General features: G+C 33.2%; 3 long non-coding RNA genes across 3 annotated transcripts; 1 reads left to right on the top strand and 2 right to left on the bottom strand.

The window, feature by feature from the left end:
* Positions 1–1,476: 1,476 nt before the first annotated feature.
* Positions 1,477–3,285, bottom strand: LOC117335061. The gene is made up of 4 exons (XR_004534283.1): positions 3,206–3,285; positions 2,601–2,669; positions 1,963–2,236; positions 1,477–1,587 (listed from the first exon to the last, which is right to left on the bottom strand). It is a non-coding gene; the product is annotated as an uncharacterized LOC117335061 (long non-coding RNA).
* Positions 3,286–6,905: 3,620 nt separating this feature from the next.
* On the top strand, positions 6,906–8,078 carry LOC117335063. The gene is made up of 3 exons (XR_004534285.1): positions 6,906–6,976; positions 7,299–7,545; positions 7,831–8,078. It is a non-coding gene; the product is annotated as an uncharacterized LOC117335063 (long non-coding RNA).
* Positions 8,079–12,448: 4,370 nt separating this feature from the next.
* LOC117335060 lies at positions 12,449–14,352 on the bottom strand. Its single transcript, XR_004534282.1, has 4 exons — positions 14,273–14,352; positions 13,625–13,693; positions 12,938–13,253; positions 12,449–12,563 (listed from the first exon to the last, which is right to left on the bottom strand). It is a non-coding gene; the product is annotated as an uncharacterized LOC117335060 (long non-coding RNA).
* Between the last annotated feature and the right edge of the window lie 3,415 nt (positions 14,353–17,767).

Genomic DNA, 17,767 nt, shown 5'->3' with positions numbered 1-17,767 from the left:
AAATTCGGATTTTTACGGATGTCTATTGGATTGCTGGTTAGCTTTTGAATATTGTCAACAAAATTTTATCGATGTTTTGTTGTATGCATATTGCTTCATTTTAAAATTAAGTATTAAAATGTGAACCATGTTTGTTTATTTCGTTCAGTTATTAAGCAAATTATGTTAATATGTTTAAATGAAAGCATTATTAGGAAACGTAGTTTATGTGCAGCACACGTTGCTATAGCCTCGTTCACGCCTCCGTGACAAATCTCGCAATAAATATATATGCGGCGAGTTATTTTTATACCCCTGATGTCTCAAGGATTCCCTCTGTCAAGCATCCAGGCCAGTGGTCATTTTAATGTCAGGAGAGCGTCAATGAGCATCTTGGATTGGGGTTTGTGGCTTAAACGATGTGTTATATTGAAGAACCAAACATTATCAACCATGTCGATTCGACAACCATGTAGAACTAGAAATCGTGGATCCCAAACAATCATCAACACAAGCGACTTACATTGATCTATACTTACACCGTAACCCGCAAGGAAAGCTTACGACTAAGCTGCATGACATGTCTGATTATTTCAATTTTAGAACTAATACTTTTCCATTTCTGGAGAATAACATACTATCAACATTCTCCCTGCAATATTCATTCAATATTTGGGGCCTTCTTTCCATTTTCACTATTTCTTTGTCAGAATTACAGAGTGAGAACTTGATATCATCTGATCTGATCTGATCTGATCTGTTCGATGTTTGTTGATATGTTTAATGGTTACTCAATCGTTCTATATCTCATTTGGACAATGTGACTTAACCCGGATTTTACCTAGATTTGCATGGTAGACGTCGTCGATGAAAAAGAGAACGCTTACTCAATCCGAACACCTGGTCATTATCCCTATGTACTTATTCACGGTTTCCATGAAATTGAAATATCTTTCATCATATCTGACCCACCTTTTACGCTTGTTTTTATTATGTTTTTTTTTATTATAATTAATATATCTATACTCTCTGTTGTTGATGGGTTTTTTTACACCTTCGTATTTTCATTGAATAATGAATGATATGAAGGCTCTGTCTTTTGTAAACTTTATTTGTTGACAAAGGAATCAGTTCTTTACGGAACATGCTTTTGTTTGCTTTTTTGTTTCGAGAGAATAAATATTTCGAAATATCGTATATTTTTGGACATAGATTAATCTGTAGAAATTGGATAATTAGAAAATGCGTGGATCATCTTCCCTATACAAAGGAAACATACGGACAGGTAATAGTCAAATTGATTTGTATATTACATATAACGATTATAAAATATGGTGTTCTCTTCTATGATCATCATACACTGAATACCCTCCTTTATAAATACGCCTTGAGTTTGATCAATATCACATGAAAACATGCTTTTGGCCGACCTATTGCATAAAATTGTAATAAAGATATCAACGTACACACAAAACAAAAAATACTACTCAAAATTAATTGATTAATATAATAATTTATTACAAAAATGATTGATATGAATTTACAAATGAATGTATCAATGGAATGGTTGGTATGGATTTTTCTTTTTCACTCTTTTGCCACTCGGATCTGCAAAAAAGAGTAAGGATTTAGTATTCAACACGTATTAAACATATTTGATTTCGTTACTTCGGTATTGTATCATAGGCAAGAACATTCCTATTGGGAATTACATGTAAAGTTTTCATCTACCGAAACGAAAGTTGTTTTATATAAATGCGTTGGTGCAAAGAATGGTTGACTAAAGCGTGAGGAAAAACTACTGCTCTGTCTCGTGTAACGACATTGTATTTACGTTATTACACCATTAATGTGCCACATAAATAAAACTATAATACTGATAATGTTTGTGTACTTCTTCATATCCTGACAGAAATCTATTATTTTATTTTTAACCAGATTTTTTTTCAAATCAGCTCTTTGTATGACGTACTTAATGCATACCTTTTCAAAACTTGTTTGTCTTTTCATCAGTATCCTCCTCTCCTATCGAATCTGTCTGCTCTCCTGTCGAATAAGTCTATTCTCCTGTCGAATCTGTTTCCTCTTCTGTCTCTCCACATTCTACCTCCTCGTCGGTTCCTGTCGTTTCCATATGTATCACGATCCCAAGCGTCATTGTCCCAGAGATCCGACCCCAAACGATCCAATCCTGTGCCCCACCTGTTACCACGGATACCGCCAAACAGCAATGAATCCCCCCTTCCTCTTCTAGATCCTGTAAATATCAACGCTTTCTATCAAACATTTTGGTAACTAAGAGTTGTTATTCTGTTTCTTATAAGTATGCTTGTGTTGTTTTATTCATATATACATCATAGCTCTTTATTGTATACCCTCTTTTAAATGTCAAACACATGTACCGGTATCTAAAGACATGAAAAGCAGAAAAGCAATATTAGGAACACATATGGTAATTCAAATAAAGACATACATTCCTAATCGGTACAGAAACAAAAATGAGAAATAAAATAAGAGATATTGAATTCTGACGCCAAATATAAGTGGTATACAGTAAGTTGTTAGCCCATGGCTATATCATATTTAATATGTAGCTTATATAATAATAACGCTATACTTACGGTATGATTGACACATGACACAGGCCACGAGGCAGGAGAGTAAGATCAGTTTCAACATCTTTATTATTGCTGTAAAGGCAAATTGGATACTAAGTAATTCAGAAGTCATAATCTACAAAATGTACTTCGATCCTACATATAACACCATATAATTTCAAGAGTTACATGAAAATTTCAATCAAGAGAAATGTAAAAAAAAAAAGGGGGGGGGGGGGGGGTTTCGTCTCACTAGAACATATTTCTTGCATAGACAATAAAAAATGAAATTTTATGAGGCTTTTCGAACATTCACTTGCATCGCGTTACAATCTATAAAAAACACATAGGTTTGTTTTTAGATATTTTTATATATTATTTAAATCAATGCTAAATAACAAGTATTTGTATATGTAGTTAACACTACTAAATTATTTGCACTCAAACAAGTATTCCCAACTCTAAGTTTGCGTTTAATCGTAAAGAACGTTGATGTAGACATTCGCTCAAGATATCAATTTTAAACCCGATTAAATGGTTATTTTTAAGACGCTATACCATTTGCTATGATTCTATCATAACTAACTACTACCATGTTAACACACGTACCATCCACGCCAAATATTTACCTTTGTATCCGAAGATAGCTTTCACTTGATGAGTGTCTGTCAGGGCTTGTTGTGTTGGAGAACGAATTAACAACTCTTTTATACACAATCTGCCGAGGAAATACCTTGTATTCAACCTTATCAATTTATAGCTGCCTGAGCTTTCCGTAGCTCGTCAATGACGTACATGCCGTTGATAGGTCGCGCGGGGAAGAATGCGTCAGATGACAGGTATTGAGTGAAAAATAATGTTAATTCATTTACATAACGCAAATCATACTTCTTAATTATGATTGATTAATATTGACCTCATTCCTCCATTTTCTCATTTAATATACAAGGTGTATACGTGATAATTGGTTCTATTAAGAGTGGAATTGGGGAAATTGGAAGATGTTGCACTGGTGTGTTGTTTGTAAAGTATCGTCACTTCCAGTTATGTGATCAGAAACGTAGACTTAACAAATCATCAGGAAATGCTGCCACAGTTGTATGGAATTTTATTGCTTATCTATATACCTAATACATATAAACATTGTTGAGAGGTTACTTTCTCATATAAACTGTACTTAGTGTGTGTTAATTTTCTAGAATATGGACACTAAGCAATATTATTGAGTCATCAGGGAAGTTGAAATGTTGATGCATACGTTAACTCTGCGTATGGTTTACTGCAATTAGATAATTTGTTGATATAGAGCGAATCGGAAGACCAACTTTATGTATTTTTAAAGTTAAGTGTAACACGATTAAGTAGCTCTTTTGTAATCTTGTCATGTGTAAAGAAGGCAACGTAGATATTATCATATTTTTCAAGGTCATTTTCAAGTATTTTGCAAATTATGTTTCAACCTATTTTATTAACACACATCAAAGAGCAATCTTTATAAAGTATTTTGCCTCTGATAATGATAAAATCATATCAAGTGACTGTGATATACAAATTGTGCTTTGATATGTCTACACAAGAAATGTGAATGTGATATTATATCTAAATGTAAGAGAATGTGTAAAATACAAAAATAAACATGTTTCAGCATTGTGAAGAACTACGGAGGACCCAAGAAAGGTTCGGGTTTCGAAATACAAACATGTTCATGTATCTTTTCATATATTGTTGTTTCTTTATACTTTTTAATTTTTTTCTTGATCACATTTGAAAGATATTTTCAAAATTAAAATTATATGTAATATAAATTTAAGTATTCAGTAAAAAGATGAAAATTTTGATTGACAAAATGATCACTTGAATGAAAGAAACAAAATAATCGATTTAATCCGTATCGTTCACATTAAAATGTAAGCAAATTACAATGTCGACAAGAGACAATCATGAATTGGTATTATAAAACTCTTATTTAATATTTCAATTTTATTTAAAATCGAACCGGGGTAGTCACAACAACACAACCAGATACATCACAGAATACCGAACCGGCCTAGGGACAAGAGAACAACAAGAAAAACCACCAAAATCGAACCGGGGTACTAATTACAGAACAACCAGACACACCACAGGGGACCACGAAACACACTTTATGCAGCTACCATTGGAATACAAACTATATCTCCGTATCATCCTTGTCTATGGCCCCATTTACACTCTACACAGGCCCATATTTTCATTATAAACAATCCCAGAATCTAATTTCCTCTTTAAATTCTGCCGAAATATCTCCGTGATCTAAATCCCAGCCGAAAATGTGCAGATGGGTCCTATCATCTAGTGCCCAGAGACACTGAATGGCATAAAATGTCATATCCGGTAGCTCCCTATAGGCACCACGGAACCAAATGATTTCCCATAAACGATAATGTTAACGGTTTTCAACACTGGTCCGCTAGCCATATTGCTGAAAGGTCCAAAAGAAATAATCAGATATTCATATTTTTTTTTGTTTTGCTCGGGGCATTATTAGGGTCATAGCCTGAAGCACAAATGTTTGACGTAATGGCTATATGTTAAATTTTGGTTTGTTTAGTTTGTTTTTGTTAAACGTCCTATTAACAGCAAGGCTCATTTAAGGACGTGCCAGGTTTTGGAGGTGGAGGAAAGCCGGAGTACCCGGAGAAAAACCACCGGCCTACAGTCAGTACCTGGCAACTGCCCCACGCAGGTTTTGAACTCGCAACCCAGAGGTGGAGGGCTAGTGATTAAGTGTCGGGACACCTTAACCACTTGGCCGACGCGGCCCCTGTATATGTTAAATATTGAGTATATCATATTCGTTTCTGTAACGTTATAACCTGGATTAATGTATGGCCTATATTATGTAATTGAGTTGTCAGTTAATATATACAGTTGTATGAAAAACAAAAACAGAAAAAAACCACAATTTTAAGGATTTAGACATTTTTGCCACAGAAATAATCAACAACTGATTACAATAATCAACGACATAAATATCTCAACAGTGTATTGATGAAAAAACAGTATGAAGAATTGGCAAGTTGCAATGAAAATACTACAGATGTGTTGTCGAGTTTGTTTCTTTTTATTCATGTATTTAATCTTTACACAAACAGAATGCTGTATTGCTAATCAACAACAGTTTCTGACGATTAATAATATATCGATTGCTGTTAATCTGTAAAATCATATAATATACCAAAGTATATCATTTACGATCATAAAACGCAGAATGACAATATATTTCACAAACAATAAATCAATGTTATATATTCCGATTGCACCAATTGAATTCTGAATATCATGCCAAATATCATGCATAAATCGCTCATACGATCTGTACTCTTCAAACTTACATTGCATATTTAACCTATTCATCGTTATGCATTGTAAAGTGATTTCTTCAAGAAAACACATATTGGTGTCATTCTTTTAAATAGTATTTGTTCTTCAATGTTTAAAGTGAGCAAACGGACTAATGAGGACAATATCAATCAATCATAATTGATAAGTAAGATTTGCATTGTGTAAATGAATTAACGATATCTTCCACTAAATAACTGTCATCTGACGTACTTTAAATGCGCGACCTATCAGTGACATGTACGTCATAGCTGAACTACGGACAATTTAGTCATCTATAAATAGACACGCTATTGCAATACATAACATTGTAAAATCAGTTTATCTTATTACAAGGTGTTTCTTCGTCAGATTGTGTATAAAAGATTTGATAATTCGTTCTCTATCACAACCAGCCCTGACAGAGACCAAACCAGTGAAATCTATCTCCGAAAATAAAGGTAAATATTGGTGTGCATGGTACATGTGTTTACATGGTAGTAGTTACAAGGTAGTTTTGATAGAATCATAGCAAATGGTATTATGTCTTCGAATGAAATAGGTATTTGATTGAGTATGAACTTGATATCTTGAATGTCAATATCAACGTTGTTTACTTTATATAGGGTGTCTGCTGCTTCGCACTGTTTTTGGATATTTGAATTTTTTGGTCGGCTGTAAGCATTAATCTAAATTAAATACTACTAAAAATAAATCAAATGTTCTATTTGTATAACATTATCAATGTGACTGTTTCGAGAAACGTCTTAAAATATTTTTTTTCTTTATTATCTTAAACAAGAAATGGGTTTTAAACAGACGAAACATCCCTTTGTCAATATCTCTTTGTTTGGATTTCTTGTAACTGTTGATATTATTCCATAACCGCTGATGATATATAAGATCGAACTGCATTTTTTAGATCATTACTTCATAATTACTCAGTAACCAATATCTCATTACAGTAATGATAGAGATGCTGAAGCTGATTATATTATCCTGTCTGCTGGCCTTTGTCGTGTGTCAATCATACCGTATACGTAAGTATCATATATCAAAAAGACCTATATGTAATGTTTTATCTCATCTGTTGTTATAACATTTGTTCTGTATCGACTAGGAATATAAATCTGAATTTGAATAACATTAAAATCAGTAAGATATATGTTATAGCTTAACTACACCATATGTGTTCTAAATATTGTTTTGCATCATAGCATTTCATGTTTTGAGATACCGGTACATGTAATTGACTACTCAAAGCTGTTATACAATAAAGGGTTATGATATATACATAATATAACCACACCAGAAAAAGGCACTTATGGCACAACATTTAAACTAGATAATTGATGTTTACAGGATCCTACAGAGGAAGAGGAGATTCCTTACTGCTTGATGGTATCCGTGGTAACAGATGGGGTACAAGATTGGATCGTTCGGGGTCGGATCTCTGGGACAACGACGCTTGGGATCGTAACACATATGGAAACGACTGGAACCGACGTGGAGGTAGAATCTGGAGAAACAGGAGAAGAGATATATTCGACAGGAGAGGAAGTAGATTCGACAGAGGATACTGATGATACGATAAACCAATTTTGAAAAGGTATTCATTAAGTACTTTATCTAAAAACATTATTTGAAAAAATCTGATGAAAAAATAATGGATTTTCTTTCAAGACATCAAATAGTACACTAAGATTATATGTAAAATAAGGATAGCAATAATATCTCTGTGGCATAGATTTTAAAAAGTAATAATTTTGCTGCATGAATACTTATCACATGTAACTCCAAATCGGAATGTTCTTCTCAATCATACAATAACGAAGTAATGAAATGAACTGTTTAATACATGTTGAATACTAAATCCTTGCTCATTTCTTTTCAGATCCGAGTGGCCAAAGATTGAAGTTGAAAAATCCATACAAATATTTCCATTGATACATTCATTTGTAAATTCATATTAATCATTTTGTGTTTTAATAAATCCTTATCTTTATCAAAAATATTGAGTTGGAATTTTCGTTTTGTGTGTACCAAAAACTCACATTAATGTGTGATCATTTGATGGAAAGTGTGTAAAGGGTTAGTCGAAAGCATTTCTTAAAAAAGAAATATACACATTATATCGTATATTTACCATGCCTATACCTGGGGTTTCATCGTAATTTGTGTGATTCTACTCAATGTGTATTAATAAAGGAAGACATTTAGTTAAGGATGATCATAGATCAGATTCCAGTCAGAACACTACATTTCAAAATCATGACTCATAAGTATAATGGAAGCAATCTAAACAATTTCTAACTCTCTTATTCTGTAGATGCACCAGTTTAGGATAAAGGATTTTTCGAAATATGTTTCTCTGAAAAAACAAACAATAACTAATGTTCTTTTGAAACGAACTAGCTCCTTTTTCGAAACAAGAGTACTAAAGACAGAACCTTTACGATCTTGCATTATTTGGTGATAGAACGAAAGTGTTAAAACAGCAGAGAATACTTACATAATGTAATATCAAAGACGTGACTATAACAAAAAAACGATACAACAAAGATAAGATATGTGGAAAAAATACATAGATTGAAAAAGACTTCCATGGAGAGCTGTGGACAGGTACAAAGGGAATAGGAAAAGGTTCGAATCAACTAGGGTAGGCAGAGCATGTATGTTACTATCCACAAATGAAAAATTAACAATTGGAAAATTTAAATCACCAGACTTATCATACAGCTTAATCATAACTATACAATACTGTTGGAATGACCGCTTGGACTTAGAAGGGAACTTGCCCTCAATAGAATGCAGACAAGCTAAAGTGATGTCTTTGTTCACTCCTTTCAAACAGAATAATTCCAGTCATGTTTAGTTCGAAGATCTAATGTGACTTTACAGAAGAAGTAGGTGTTCGTCATGTTCGGCCTATTTTGTATAAGATTCCTTCTTAAGGGAAGAGGATTCTGCTTCTAACACGGAAACGTCAGCTACTAGCGATATTCATGTAAAAGACACTTCAAACATGTCCATTCAGATAGCCACACTATTCTACCAACGCGATACATTTTGAAAGTCGACTTTGCTAACAAGGACATAACAGTTATAAACATTAATATAACAACAGAAAATACCGACGTACAAACGTTAAAAATCATAGGATACAGTATATTCGCGTGAAAAACAGATGTCTAGTTTTCAGAGAAATGACAATCACGTTGAATTAAAAAATGCATTAATTGATTTGTTTTCAATGTCATAATCGTGAATGAGAGGATATTGGCGATTGCTTTTTTTTTTTTTTTTTTTTTAAGGTACAAGAAATTTTAATGCCCCAGAACATTTAACAATTTGGACTGCTGCCAGGGTTGAGGCCCTGGATTCAGTATCCTGACAAATATATCCTCATACAAGAGGGCTCTCATTCATCACCTTACATTCATTTACACATTTCATTCCTTTATTTTCTTTCAATGTATTACACACATTCATACACTGGATTCATGACTTCCTAAATAATTTCACTCACCATATATACATATTTAATTATTACGTCACTCACTTGATTGCATCTCGCACATTGATTTCGCATATACATACATACATACATACATACATACATACATACACGTATCACCAGCTGTGAGTCAGTCTTGTTATGGTCTAGCGTGGAAATCCACACTTACCATTACTGACCCACAACCTGTAATCGCACTTGATTGACCCATATCACACATACATAATTACATACATACCACACATGTACATACATACATACATATATACATACACTTCATGATAGTTGGATAGGTCAATCATGATCACCAGCTGTGAGCCAGTCGTGTTATGGTCTAGCATGGAAATCCACACTTACCATTACTGACTCACAACCTGTAATCGCACTTGATTGACCCATATCACACATACTACACAATACATGCATACATACATACATCATACATATGTACCTACACAATTATACAATAAACATACGTGTTGAGTATATTCACCAAATATATCACAACTTTCAATCTCCTTTACTTTCGACACCGCTCTAATTTTCACACCAATTATAATCACTTGTGAATCCACACTTACCACTACTTGGAGGTATTCACAACATTACATAACGTATTACTTAGTACATAATAATATATAAATACACACAGTATATAAATAAATATATATTTAAATGGCATTATTACGTTAGTCTTTTATTATTATCATTATAATTAATGGCATTACTGTTTGTTTAGCTACGTTAGATTGATCGGTGAGATTGCTTTTCACTAACTTATTTTTAACATACTGATAATAAGTACCTGCATATTTTAAACTTGCAAAAATGGCCATTTCTCGCGAAAAAAAAATCAAGATAAAAGAAGCACCTATTCTATCATACTACTGTATCACATTTTCCACTACAATTCCCCTTTCTAACCTTAGGAACACACGCGTTCCCTTGTGAGGGTGCTTACGTTTTCAAGAAAGGTAATTGTGTTGTTGATATCCAGCTGTGAACTCTACCGGATCCTACATTGATAAACTCGTGACTTAGTCCGCAATTGAAATTATCTTATTGCGATTGATGACAGGACTTCCAACAGACTGCCGGCATACCTACGGGGATGAATTATGTCACTCTCGTGTCAGAACAGGTAACGTAAACCTTGTCCTTTGATTTCAACTATAAATATTATAAAGCCACATACTCCCGAAGAAACATATATCAATGTTTACATTTTGAGCTTTTTACAGTTTTCGGACTTGATACACACAGATTGTCGTGAATCAGAAACTGAAAGAAAATGTGTATTTATAAAAAAGTATACAGGGAATTCCCAAAAATAATAACTGTGGCTGCCGGACCAAGTTTTTTTTGAAAATTAGTCCCACAATGCAACGGCGTGGCTTACAGTCCATACAAAATTGCGGAACGCCGAAAGCGTGAACCTGTGAAAACGCAGACAGATTCTGCCAAACAAAAAAGAGACGAAACTGTGAGTGGAATCGGCAAAACCCGAGTATTTCCTTAGGAAAGGAAATGATTTGTTGGAACTTAGAAAAGAAAAGGGAAAAGACTCGAATTCGGATTCTGACGGATGTCTATTGGATTGCTGGTTAGCTTTTGAATATTGTCAACAAAATTTTATCGATGTTTTGTTGTATGCCTATTGCTTCATTTTAAAATTAAGTATTAAAATGTGAACCATGTTTGTTTATTTCGTTCAGTTATTAAGCAAATTATGATAATATGTTTAAATGAAAGCATTATTAGGAAACGTAGTTTATGTGCAGCACACGTTGCTATAGCCTCGTTCTCGCCTCCGTTATTTTTATACACTGATGTCTCAAGGATTCCCTCTGTCAAGCATCCAGGCCAGAGGTCATTTTAATGTCAGGAGAGCGTCAATGACCATCTTGGATTGGGGTTTGTGGCTTAAACAATGTGTTATATTGAAGAACCAAACATTATCACCATGTCGATTCGACAACCATGTAGAACTAGAAATCGTGGATCCCAAACAATCATCAACACAAGCCACTTACATTGATCTATACTTACACCGTAACCCGCAGGGAAAGCTTACGAATAAGCTGTATGACATGTCTGATTATTCCAATTTTCGAACTTATACTTTTCCATTTCTGGAGAATAACATACTATCAATATTCTCCCTGCAATATTCATTCAAAATTTAGGGACTTCTTTCCATTTTCACTATTTCATTGTCAGCATTAATGAGTGAGAAATTGATATAATCTGATCTGATCTGATCTGTTCGATATTTGTTGATATGTTTAACGGTTACTCAATCGTTCTATATCTCATTTGGACAATGTGATTTAACCCGGATTTGACCTAGATTTGCATGGTAGACGTCGTCGATGAAAAAGAGAACGCTTCCCCAATCCGAACACCTGGTCATTCTCTCTATGTACTTATTCACGGTTTCCATGAAATTGAAATATCTTTCATCATATCTGACCGACCTTTTACGCTTTTGTTAATTATGGTTTTTTTTTATTATAACTATCATATCTATACTCTCTGTTTGTTTTTTTTACACCTTCGTATTTTCATTGAATAATGAATGATCGTGAATGCTCCGTCTTTTGTAATATTTATTTGTTGACAAAGGAATAAATTCTTTACGGAACATGCTTTTGTTTGCTTTTTTGTTTCGAGAGAATAAATATTTCGAAATATCGTATATTTTTGGACATAGATTAATCTGTAGAAATTGGATAATTAGAAAATGCGTGGATCATCTTCCCTATACAAAAATAAACATACGGACAGGTAATAGTCGAATTGATTTGTATATTACATATAACGATTATAAAATATGGTGTTCTCTTCTATGATCATCATACACTGAATACCCTCCTTTATAAATACGCCTAGAGTTTGAGCAATATCACACGAAAACATGCTTTTGGCCGACCTATTGCATAAAATTGTAATAAAGATATCAACGTACACACAAAACAAAAAATACTACTCAAAATTAATTGATTAATATAATAATTTATTAAAAAAATGATTGATATGAATTTACAAATGAATGTATCAATGGAATGGTTGGTATGGATTTTTCTATTTCACTCTTTGGCCACTCGGATCTGCAAAACAGAATAAGGATTTAGTATTCAACACGTATTAAATATATTTTATTTCGTTACTTCGGTATTGTAGCATTGGCAAGAACATTCCTATTGGGAATTACATGTGAAGTTTTCATCTACCGAAACGAAAGTTGTTTTATATAAATGCGTTGGTGCAAAGAATGGTTGACTAAAGCGTGAAGACAAACTACTGCTCTGTCTCGTGTAACGACATTGTATTTACGTTATTACACCATTCATGTGCCACATAAATAAAACTATAATACTGATAATGTTTGTGTACTTCTTCATATCCTGACAGAAATCTATTATTTTATTTTTAACCAGATTTTTTTCAAATCAGCTTTTTGTATGACGTACTTAATGCATACCTTTTCAAAACTTGTTTGTCTTTTCATCAGTATCCTCCTCTCCTACTGAATCTGTCTGCTCTCCTATCGAATCTGTCTGCTCTCCTGTCGAATCTGTCTGCTCTCCTGTCGAATAAGTCTATTCTCCTGTCGAATCTGTTTCCTCTTCTGCCTCTCCACATTCTACCTCCACGTCGGTTCAAGACGTTTCCATATGAATCACGATCCCAAGCGTCATTGTCCCAGAGATCCGACCCCAAGCGATCCAATCCTGTGGCCCACCTGTTACCACGGATACCACCAAACAGCAATGAATCCCCCCTTCCTCTGCTGGATCCTGTAAATATCAACACTTTTTGGTAGTTTTGGTACATAAGAGTTGTTATTCTGTTACTTATAAGTATGCTTGTGTTGTTTAATTCATATATACATCATAGCTCTTTATTGTTTTCCAGATTTTAAATGTCAAACACATGTACCGGTATCTAAAGACTTGAAACACTAAGCAGAAAAGCAATATTTGGAACACATATGGTAATTCAAATAAAGACATACATTCCTAATCGGTACGGAAACAAAAAATAGGGGAAAAAAAGCATAAGGGACATTGTATACTGACGCTAAACATAAGTGGTATACAGTTAGTTGTTAACCCATGACTATATCATATTGATTATAAAGCTTTTATAATAATAACTTTATACTTACGGTATGATTGACCCACGACACAGGCCACAAGGCAGGAGAGTAAGATCAGTTTCAGCATCTTTATTATTGCTGTGAAGGCAAATTGAATACTAAGTAATTCAGAAGTCACAATCTACAAAATGTACTTCGATCCTACAGATAGCACCATATAATTTCAAGAAAAGATCAATAAAGAGAAATGACAAAATGGCGTTTCGTCTAACTAGAACACATTTCTTGCATAAACAATAAACAGGATTTTTTTTAGGCTTTTCGATCATTCACTTGTATCGCGTTACAATATAAACAAAGAATATGGTTGTTTTCATATATTGTTATCTGATATTTAACCAATGCTTAATAAAAAGTATTTATATATGTAGTTTAAATTACATACATTGTACTAATCTACACTTATAAAAAGTATTCCCAGCTATAAGTTTGCCTTTAATCTCATAATCTGATTGTGCACTAGTCGCGTTACAACCCGCCAACTAATATGAAAAACCAATATATAAAGTAAAGAACGTTGATGTAGGCATTCACACCAGATATCAACTTTAAACCCAATTAAATGGTTATTTTTAAGACGCCATATAATTTGCTATGATTCTATCATAACTAACTACTACCATGTAAACACACGTACCATCAACGCCAAATATTTACCTTTGTATCCGAAGATAGCTTTCACTTGTTGAGTCTCTGTCAGGGCTTGTTGTGTTGGAGAACAAATTAACAACTCTTTTATACACAATCTGCCGAGGAAATACCTTGTGATTAACCTCGTCTATTTTTAGCTGACTGAGCTTTCCGTAGCTCGTCAATGACGTACATGCCGTTGATAGGTCGCGCGGGGAAGAATGCGTCAGATGACAGGTATTGGGTGGAACATAATGTTAATTCATTTACATAACGCAAATCATACTTCTTAATTATGATTGATTAATATTGTCTTTGTTCCTTTATTTACTGATTTATAATACAAGGGGTTTTCGTGATACTTGGTTCCAATTTTTTAATTTTCAAAAGTTTAATTGAAAAAATTGGAAGGTGTAACACTGGTTTGTTGTTTGTAAAATATTGTGACTTTTAGTTACGTGATAAAAAACGTAGACTTAACAAATCATCAGAAAATGCTCCCTTTTGTGATTAGCACAGTAGAATGAAATTGTATTGTTTATCTATAGACTAAATGCATGCATACATTGTTGAGGGGTGGCTTTCTACAATGCAATGTACGGAGCGTGGGGTAAACTTGATGATATAAATTTTCTCTAGAATACACGGACACTCACCAACAGTATCTAGTGATCAGGGAAGTTAAAATGTTGATACAGGCATTAACTCTGCGTATGGTGCACTGTAGAACGAATATCATTCATTTGTTATTACAATACGATAGACAATTACAGAGGTTTGACAGTTTAGAAGAACAACGTACCTTTAAGAAGATACATTTTATTGCGGTTAATGTTATACTTGTCAATAATGAGAATTCAATACGCTTTGCAATTTTTGCTTTCACATTTTGAAATATAACTAAATCCGATTTACCTGATCCGAGAAACAAATAGGTGAACCAACTTCAGATATTTTTTTACAAGTTCACAAGGCTAAGAACATTAACGTCTGTCACACACTAGATCAAAATTTGCATCTTAGCTTCATTAGACTATTCCTTCCATGCTTGTTGATGGCAAGAAACCAGCAACTTAATACATGAGAAATATATTATTTCCTCTGATGAAAATGAGAACAACTTGAAAACGACTAAAGAACAATAAGAAAAGAACATCTATCTAGTTGGAAACTGCACGTGCTGTGACTTTTCTGAAGGAACTACAGTGTACACAAACACTGAGTTTTACTACTCCGTCAAAAAATAGTCTGTTAAGATTTCTTGATTACTTTAACATCCTTAACATGAGCGTATTGTGAATCAGCGCAACTACTGGTCTGGATTAGAACTTGGTATACAGAGAAAAAACAAATTCCAGGGACTTGCAATCCTCCATCAGATCTAATAATATGTAATATAAATATAATCCTTCTCAAAACAAGAAATATATATATATATCGCCATATTCTTTGTGTTGCTGACAGACAATGCTAGATATAACATGATACACACGGATATTTTGCAACCCATTACAAATTAAATTTGCAAATATAAAGTAAGTTTGATTAATCCCATACACCTCGAGGATGGCGAGAAATCGGTTAATAATATACAGGTATGTATCTGTTTTGCTCGGGGCATAATAAGGGTCATAGCCTAAGGCTTCAATGTTTGACGATGTGTTTATTATGTACATTGTGTATTTAATGTTATTCTGTAACTTCGAAGCTTGCATTAATGTATGACCTATCAAATATAATTCAATTCTTGATCAATGCATATATTTCTAAGAAAATACATAACTTTTGCTTTTGTCCCAAAAGTCATCTACAAAATGTCAAAATAACACTTGATTTTTCTTATTAAGCATTGATGTCATTTTTTTAGTTTCATCTGGGTATGAAACAAATTCTGTTTGCAAACTGTATGAATCCGCGTAGCGGATTCTTACAGAAGTTTTGCAAACAAAATGTGTTTCATACCCCGATGAAACTAAAAAATAATTGACATCAACGCTTCTAATTAATTTTTGAAAATGATTTTCTAATTTAAAACATGTTTTGTTTACAATTTTACTGGTTTTAAATGGGATTCTTTTTCTCAAATCAATACGCAACGTCAATTGTCGTATTGTGACGTCACATTTTTCGCGCCATTCTCGGAATTTCTTTCATAGAAGAATGAAAAGAAGATTTTCGACCAATCACATTTGAGTATTTACCATGAAAACAAAGAAAAATTAATTATATGAAAATGAAGTAAAATCGTCATGGACGATTTCCTCGTCAGATTATGAATAAAAGAGTTTATGTTTCTTTCTCAAATATAAACTTTCTTGACAGATATTGAACAGTTGTAGTCTACCAAGGTTGAATAAAGGTAAGTATTTGGGTGATTATTACGTGTGTTTACTTAGTATAAGCCAGTAAAGAAGGGATAAAATAGCGAATTTACATCAATTACTTGATTTGTATTTTTGTCTTGTCTGTCCAATATATACACATTTATCTCTGTCATTGTACACCGTATTATTCGAACACATATCAAGCAGCTATATCGCATGTTTCTCACAAGGGAGGAAACTGAAATATAATACACAAACAAAAAGAACAAGTGGATCTCTTTACGATTTAATGGTGTAGGGGAGGTAATTCATATATGTTTCTATTCAAAATAATTAGATTTATTATACACTAAAATAAGAAATGTAGAACTAAACTATATATGGTCACTGTAGCATACTCCTGAATTATCAATACCTATTCTCACGGTTAGAAGAATGAATTCAACTTGGGCAGACAAAAATATCATAAACTCTTGTGGACTTGTCCAAATATGGTATTGCAAATGCAGTACGTATGAAAGGTTATATGATATTTGATAATATCTGAAATGTATCAATATACAGTTATTACAATACTTATGAGCATTATCAAAACAAGTGAAATAATCATTATGATAAATATGATCTAAGCTACATTACCCCTTTCCTATGCAATTAATAATCTCTAATTTGACATCCTCATTGCAGCCACATCGTATATCAGGTCATGGCTTTCTTATACAATTTAAATAACGATTAAATCTTCGTGTTACATATACACAAGCCTTTTTTAGTCTGTAAATACTTTTACTGCAAATTGAATTTCACTGTAATATGATATAACACTGATCATAATAGCAAATCATCTAATGAGATCAAACCACTTGACATTCAGACTTACAAATGTAGAATTGGAGATGCGAAGCTGATACATGATTGATATCGGATGACGATCTTAATTTCTATATTCTGACAAGACACATCAAAATAACCGTTTTATTTCATCAAGAAAATTGATCCTGAAGGACAATATTCTTTCATATAATCAAGCGCTTGCTAGCAATCCAGTATATTTTACCGTCACCGATAATGGCATCATTTCAACGAACATTGTTATCGTTTTCAGATTTTGAAAACCACGAAGCGAAGCTCATCATAATTGCATTGGAGGCGATATTAACGTCTATGAATACTACATATTCTGATCCTAACAAATAAT

Source organism: Pecten maximus, chromosome 9, assembly GCF_902652985.1.
Source record: "Pecten maximus chromosome 9, xPecMax1.1, whole genome shotgun sequence".
NCBI classification, from domain to species: Eukaryota; Metazoa; Mollusca; class Bivalvia; order Pectinida; family Pectinidae; genus Pecten; species Pecten maximus.
This window is presented reverse-complemented; position numbering and strand designations above follow the sequence as displayed.